Raw genomic sequence first — 8,472 nt, forward strand, 5'->3', positions numbered from 1 at the left:
AACACACAAGTTTCCCTTTAAAATTGTATTTTTTCATACTTCAAAATTGCCTTCAATGAACTGTACAGAACATGTAGAAATTACATCCATATAAAAACAGAATCAGAAAAAATCTGATCAAATAGGTTACGGTAATACTGTACAAAAATACAAGAACAGTGTAGAAATATTAGAAATGAAGAAAGTTTAATTTGTGCATCAAAACTGTCTGTCTTAACTGTCAGTTTCAGCTTGTATTTTTTGTCTCTCTTCACACCAAGGCCCAGTTTCCCATCACCTCCACCTCCTTGTCTGAAACAGCTGCAGTCAGGGTTTCGTCTACGGCACCTTGAGAACACAGAACATTTTGAAAGAGTGTTAGGGCTGTCAAACAATTAAAGTTAATCTCAAAATTTCCTAAGTTAATCGTGATTAATCACATCGTTTTCTTTTTTGCTTGAAATCACAGCAATATGAATGGAGAAACATAAGAAACATAAGAAAAGAAACATCTGGATGTTTCTTATGCTTTCCATTCATGGTATTTAAAAATCAGCTGTCAGAGAGAGGGAGCATCCTTGTTTGGTGATAAGAAGAACAAGTTCTCTAGTGTAGTCAACATGCAGCTTTTCTGTAACATTACAAGACGGCAACGGCTGAGGTTCCAATGTCACAGCGTTAACTTAATCGTGCGTTTTCTTTTTTCGTGTTATTTTTTTCTTAAAATAAAATTTAAAATTTAAAATTAAAATAAAAAATAGTGCCGTTAAAATCATTTTTGCGTTAACGCGTTTATAAAAAACATTGTATGAAGTTCCGGTAAATCGAAATAAAATAAATCAGACATTGGAGTAACTTAAATCAAGCTTTTTCATCCCAGGAGCAGTAGGGTTAGCAAAGCTGCTAAAGCTGCTAACACAGCCATAGCCTGTCTCTTTCCACCATGGGCTTCAAAACACACGCTTTATTAAATTAAAACCGAGTTCTGTTCGGCTAACTTGTAGCTTTCTCCTCTACAGATGTAGGTCTAGTGTGTGCCATTAATTATCAGTAGTTCAACAAAAATGTAAAAGGTTTAAAATTCACTTACCCAAAGCAGCAGCCAGTCCAGAAGCTGAGTGAGAGAAAATGAAAATGTCCGGAGGGTGTCGCAGAATAAACTCCACCCATGGCCACTTGTGCCAGTTGCATGCCAACTGTTGCCCAAAAGCTAACATCTATCATCTGGGAGAGTGCCTTATTTCAGAACTGTGCCAGAAGAAAAATTCCCTCCAATTTTGAAGGTATGGCAAAACCAACGTGGTTATGATGTGGACCTCATGTGTTTTGCCATTTTGTCAGTTACATAGGGCCAGGTGCTTCTATTACAGAACTGCCCCAGAAGAGATATTCCCTCCAATTTTACCAGTCACATACCACATGCGGCCCAAAAGAATATTCTATTATCTGGGCCAAGTGCCTCAGTTAAATAAGTGTACCAGAAGAATAATTCCCTCCAAATTTGAATATATGGCAATGCGTATGTGGTTACGATTTGGTCCTCATACATTTTGCCATACCACATTTCAACCAGAGGTGCCAGCTAAATGCCACATGTGGCCCAAAAGTCAATGCTATTGGGGTAGAGGAATACTTTATTCATCCCTAGGAGGGAAAAAGCTGAAACATATATCTTGTAGTGTGAGATGAATGCCTTTTTAAAGGTAAAAAGCAGTAGAAATGCTAAAGGGAGAAGAAAACATTGAAATTCTGCATGTTTAAATGTAATGGTTAAATAGTTGAAATCTGTAGCTAACCTGACAGGAAGGACAACTGATGAACCAGCACTAACATAGCTGAAGCAATGGCTGAGAATATATTTAAAAGTAGAAGATGTGAGACTTTGTATGAAATGGCTGGAAATTACTTGAATTGTCAAAGAAGAGTTTGAAAAATTCCTGAATTAGGAAAAAAGTTAATGCCTACTGAAATACATTGTAAACTGACAGCAGAAGAACATTGTTGAAGAATATAGATGGAGCATTAGCTGAGGAGTAGAACATGTAAACAGCGGGTTTAATGGTGTGAAATGGTTGAGAAGAGCCTCAGGATGTTTAGGTACATACAAAACAGTTAGACAACTGTAGGAAAAGTGTGTGTGTGTGTGTGTGTGTGTGTGTGTGTGTGTGTGTGTGTGTGTGTGTGTGTGTGTGTGTGTGTGTGTGTGTGTGTGTGTGTGTGTGTGTGTGGAAGATATACAAAAAGTTCTGACCTGACAACTGTATGAAATGTGTGTGTTGGACGTGTGTGTCTGTTTGTGTATGGTTAGTGTGTGTCCATTTGTGTGTGTTTGTTGTGTGTGCATGTGTGTCTGTTTGTGTGTAATTGTGTAAATTGTGTATGTGTTTGGTAAGTGGTTGTATGTTTGTTGGGTGTGTGCGTGTGTGTGTGTGTGGTAGTTAGTGTGTGTCCATTTGTGTGTGTGTGTGTGTTGGATGTGTGTGTATGGTGAGTGTGTGTGTGTGTGTGTGTGTGTGTGTGTGTGTGTGTGTGTGTGTGTGTGTGTGTGTGTGTGTTTGTGTGTGTGGTAGTTAGTGTGTGTCCATTTGTGTGTGTGTGTGTGTGTGTGTTGGATGTGTGTGTATGGTGAGTGTGTGTCCATTTGTGTGCGTGTGTGTATGGTGTGTGTGTGTGTGTGTGTGTGTGTGTAGTAGTTAGTGTGTGTCCATTTGTGTGTGTGTGTTGGATGTGTATGCATGGTGAGTGTGTGTCCATTTGTGTGTGTGTGTGTGTCCATTTGTGTGTGTGTGTGTGTGTGTGTGGTAGTTAGTGTGTGTCCATTTGTGTGTGTGTGTGTGTGTGTGTATGACCGACAGACAGTCAGACAGAGAGAATGTGTGTGCGTTGCCATGGTGACGTTGCCATGGTGAGGTTACCATGGTGAGGTTGCCATGTTGAGGTTACCATGTAACTGTTGGCTGGTGGCTTTAAGGTATGGTGGCAGCTTTAACCATAGGCTTTAACTGCTCTGTGACACCCTCAAACAGATCTAATGTACGACAAATCTGTACTTAGTACGAGCAAAAGGTTTACATTTTCCGAACCATAAGACCTTGCTGAACGCGTCCATGTCACTTTGGTGTTTCTAGAGTAAAAATTGTTGATTGGGTCGCAGGTTGGAAACTTTGGGACGTTTAGAAAATCAGCGCCTACTTTTGAATGGGAGTCAATGAGAGGAGAGAGGGAAATGGCTGCACTCAGAGGCTCCCAGTTTAAATTGTGTTCGTCTCTCTGGTTTTTTGAGCACATGAAGAGATCAAGGATGAGCTTGTCTACAAGCATGCCCGAAATTATGTGTGTAGAGTGTAATCTGTGGCCGTACTGGCAGGATAGAGAGAAAAATGTGAGAGGATTTTTAGACCCTCTGTCACTCTACCAACTGCCAACGTCCGAACATTCCGTCCCATTGACTTTCATGTTAAATCTGAATTTTGTCAGAAATTTTAATGATTTTAAAACTATACATATATCTGAAACTGTTGAAGATATCAATAAGCTGAGATATAGCTGAATAGTTGAAAGGTTTGTGAACAGTTTAAAAGTTGAATGAAGTCTGTAGCTGAAAGTATGCTGAAGCTATTAGAGGCTGAATGAAGCAGAAGATTTGAAGAGTTTGAAGACTGTTTCAATGTATTTCCTATGAGAGAAAAATTGCACAAAAAGTTAAATATTTTAAAAAGTATAAATAGTATGAAAGAGAAAAGTCATAGCAATATTGTCCTGAGAAAGCTGCACGTTTTGATATATGAATTGTTGAAATAGCACAAAGTATGAAGGAGCAGAAAACTGCTGAAAAAGGGTGGAAGAAGTAAGAATAATAATAATAATAATAAGTATAAAGATTTGAATAACAATAGTGTGAATGCTTCCAGCATTCACACTAATAATAATAAGTATAAAGATTTGAATAACAATAGTGTGAATGCTTGCAGCATTCACACTAATAAGTATAAAGATTTGAATAACAATAGTGTGAATGCTTCCAGCATTCACACTAATAATAATAAGTATAAAGATTTGAATAACAATAGTGTGAATGCTTCCAGCATTCACACTAATAAGAAAAAATCCACACAATAACAGTAGTGCCCGGGCTTCGCCCGGGCACTGGTCCCTGCAGCTATTTCATAGCTGTTGGGACCAGTGCCCGGTGCGATTGCCCGTGGCCCTAATAATAAGAAGAAGAAAAAATCCACACAATAACAGTAGTGCCCGGGCTTCGCCCGGGCACTGGTCCCTGCAGCTATTTCATAGCTGTAGGGATCAGTGCCCGGTGCGATTGCCCGTGGCCCTAATAATAATAATAAAATAAATAGTAAAAAGGTGAAAAGACAGCATAAGCATCGACACAGCCACAGTGACTGTTGCAATTTAAACCAAACACCAATAGAAGACATTTAAGGTTCTTCCCTGAAATTAAGTCAATGTCACAACAAATCCTGCAGAATGTGTTTTATAGACTCACTGATGGTCATGTGTCTGATCTTTTTTATTTACTTCTAATTAATTTTAACCTGAACTAATGTTTTTTTTTTTTTTTTAACTAAGTATCAGTTCAGTGTCTGTACATGTAACATTCAAATCCTAATTCCTCTTAGTGATGAAACAGCATTAGACATTAGACCTCACTGCTGCACATAGAACAGAGAAAAACTGGAAAAGTTGAACTTACTATTTCCCATGGCTAGAAAAGGAGAAATACACATGAATGTAAATTAACCCAAACAAAAACATGTTTTTCTAATTATTAGATAAATCATTATGTTTCATATTTAAATCTCTACATGAAGTGCATTACATTAATTAATAACTACAGTCTACTGTATGTATCACAGTAATCTGTGATTATAATGATGGTAGAGAGTTCTTACCTGGTCAGTGGTCACACAGCAGAGTGCAGCATCCAGTGGATGCGGTCCTTTATATAGCTGCTGATTTAGTTTCACTTTCATGAACCACGTGATTTATGAGAAACACCACCACTTCCCCTCAGACCAAAAGTACTGCAATCTTCTTTCTTTTTTTCACAAAGTTTTTACCTTAAATAAGCCCATGTGTTTTTTTCTAGAATCTGTCATAAGATGTTCATAACCATCACACAAGACAGGTTGCAAAAGGCTTATTTGTTGTACTTTTTGTGAAATCAAGCTCAATGCAAAAAATAGTCTTATATAGAGCCATATATTGTTGAAATAGGAAACCTGATAAGATAGAAGATATAAAAGTCTTTATTGTCCCATAAGGGAAATTCATCTTCACATGAATACATAACATTAGAAGCATAGATCTGGTCACTGGTTTAAAAAATATATCTTCAAAGACAATGCCTTGACAGGCAGACAGCATACAGGAAGACAGCATGTATTTACTGTAGAAACACCAAATCGTACCAACATCACAGTATTGTGGCTGGTTTGACTCTATTCCTGCGAGGGGTTACATGCTGCTATTCCGACACGCCGCTATTTCGACATTGACTTCTAATTGTCGGAATAGCGGCATTAACATTATTTTTCAAGCGTCCCACTATTCCGACATTTTTTTTTTCATTGTCGGAGTAGAGGCACTTTACTATTTTTCAAACATTCCGCTTTTCCGACATTGATTGATTACGTTATAGTCAGACGTGTCCTTCTGATTTTTTTTTTTTTTTTTTTCATCTGAGACATTGTTTCTCATACACAAATACATAGGCCTATTAGAGAAGAAAAAACAAACCCTCCAAGTTTAAAAACACACCGGCAGCTGAGATTTGGGAGGTTTTTGTTTTTATTGTAGCTTATTAAAATGCAAGATCATTTTTCTGACTGATTTATTGCCCTTATCTTGCTTTCTTTCCCCGCCCTCCGCCTGTTGTCTTCGTTGTCACTTTGTTGTCACTTTGTAGCCGCTCCACAGAGCGCACATGGCTAATTAATATGCACATGCTGACCATATATGGTTGTGTAGGCATTCCGGGGGCGGAATATGAGGTGTGTTCACGTGCGCACCATTCTTGGATCCAGTTTGATTTATCAAAGAGAAATTGCGTAGAGTTGTGCACGCACAGTTTGATAGATCTGAAAAAGGTGTAAAAATATTTTGGGTTTCTTTTCACCGTAGGCCTAAGCAAAACATTTAGTAGCAGCAGTTTTACACTGCTTACTTACAGTTTTGATAAATGAGGCCCCAGACCATAAGCCCAGAGCCCAGATGCTCACAGATGCAGCTTCTCCGCGGCTCATCCGCGGCGCTGTCCGTGGTGCTGAAGGTGACAGGTTAACTTGACAAACACACTGCAGCATAGTTCTGTTTGTTTATCATGTGTGTCAGTTTTGTTTGCGACTTGATAGTTTAATTGTTGAGATTAAGAACCTCACTCCCTCATCAAACCGGTGATAGGCATGCTGAAAAGAAGACTCACAGGAATCACATCTGTGTATTCCTGTAAACTGGTGTTAGATCCCCGGTATTTAGCCCCTATTACTAAGGCTTTTACTGGACCAGCTCTCCATTTAAAGGGTTCTCAAGTAGAAATTCCAGAGAATGTTTAAGATGGTGACGAGGAAACTCACCTAGCTTCTAACTGCCTTCATCCAGACGTCTATCCCACTTCCCACACAACACACTAGAGCCATGTGCGCTCTGTGGAGCGGCAACAAAGTGACAACGAAGACAACGGGCGGAGGGTGGGGGAAAGAAAGCGAGATAAGGGCAATAAATCAGTCAGATCAGTCATAAAAACAAAAACCTCCCAAATCTCAGCTGCCTGTGTGTTTTTAAACCTGGAGGGTTTGTTTTTTCTTCTCTAATAGGCCTATGTATTTGTGTATGAGAAACAGTGTCCAGATGAAAAAAAAAAAAAGTGCCGCTACTCCGACAATGAAAAAAAAATGTCGGAATAGTGGTACGCTTGAAAAATAATGTTAATGCCGCTATTCCGACAATTAGAAGTCACTGTCAAAATAGCGGCATGTCGGAATAGCGGCATGTAACCGAAGCAGTGATTCTCAGAGAACAGAGCCTAGGTTTGAAAATAGGGTATAGCTCTATTTGGGGAAAAGAGAGTAAATTTCACAGAGACTCACTACTGTGATACAGGGAGTGGATGCTGCAGTGCGTCAGGGAGTGGAGCCACAGAGCTGTTTCTCGTATACTGGTGGACTTCTTAGAAATCACATGGTCCATTACTGTGCAGACAAGTGAAAGTGAAAGTGTGAGGTTTCTGTATAAAAGAGCTCTGCGTCATTCAGCCTCCTCACTGGACTCAGTGCTGCAGCTTCACCACAGGCAAGGTAAGGATCCAGATTATTAACATCCTCTGTTTGACTTCTGTTTATCAGATTTAAGACTTGAATTTGTGTAAATGAGGTGGAGGTGGGTTTGATCTTTCCTCCCTTTTTCCTCTTTGTTCCACTTAACCACATTAGTAATATCATTCTGTTCACACAAACATCAAAATAACTTTTCTTTTACAGATCTCAGGTTCCGACCATATTACATTTTTTCTCCATTGGTTTGGCTCATTTCTTGAAACATTAATCACATTCTGAAAACAACATGGGCAAACCACTTGGCAAATGTTCACAACAGAATTGTGTTTCTCATTCATGTCATCACATTGTAAATGTCTCAGTTCATTTTTGTAAATGATTACTGTAAGTACAGGTAGCTGCAGTAGCACAGTGTCCAGTTGAATAGATCTAATTGATCTAAACTGATTGTTGATTCTCAGTCTGATAGTTGTTCTCTCTAAAACATGTCAGCATCATTTCATTCTATAAGTCATCACATGCACAATAGTCTGTTCAGTTGTCAAAATTAGTCAAGAACATAATACCATGAATACCATATATTTACTTACAGCACTGTAGGCTATATAATTTCCCTTGTTTTTTGTTCATGTGTTTATATTACAGTATATTGTGCTGTATAATATTACAGTATATTATGCTGTATACATTTTCTTTTTACTCTGATGAATGGAAGTTACTTTATGTTTGTGAATAAAAATGGTTACAATTTCCTTGGCAGTGTTAGTGCAGTGTGTGATGTCAAACCCCGGAGGCTACTCTTAGCGTAAAACCCTTTTTTAAAAATAGTTTTTTACACAATTGTATTCTGTTAGCTAGACAATACAACTAGTCCAGTAACTATTGTGAATGAAGCTCTGGGCTAAGACAAAGAGGCGGACATGAGGGGCATTTCAATGGTCCTTCGCCATAGTGACAAAACATCTAAACATGTTGACTTGCAGTGCTCACACGATGCCAAAGAGACGATGCATTTTGGGGAAACTGGCTATTTATATGAGAAAGGAATTTAGTCTTGACACAAGTGAACTGTTTTGGGAGAGGGATGAGCTTTTGCAAGTGATCTATGGTGTTGTGCTGAACTGTAACACTGTTTTGCCAAATGATCTTAGAGTTTTGAGAATGTAATTTCTGTTGAGCCAAACCACCTGAGAAAAACTGT

This window comes from Trachurus japonicus, chromosome 21 (genome assembly GCF_045865225.1).
Source record: "Trachurus japonicus isolate A0001 chromosome 21, Traja_1.0".
Classification (NCBI taxonomy): domain Eukaryota; kingdom Metazoa; phylum Chordata; class Actinopteri; order Carangiformes; family Carangidae; genus Trachurus; species Trachurus japonicus.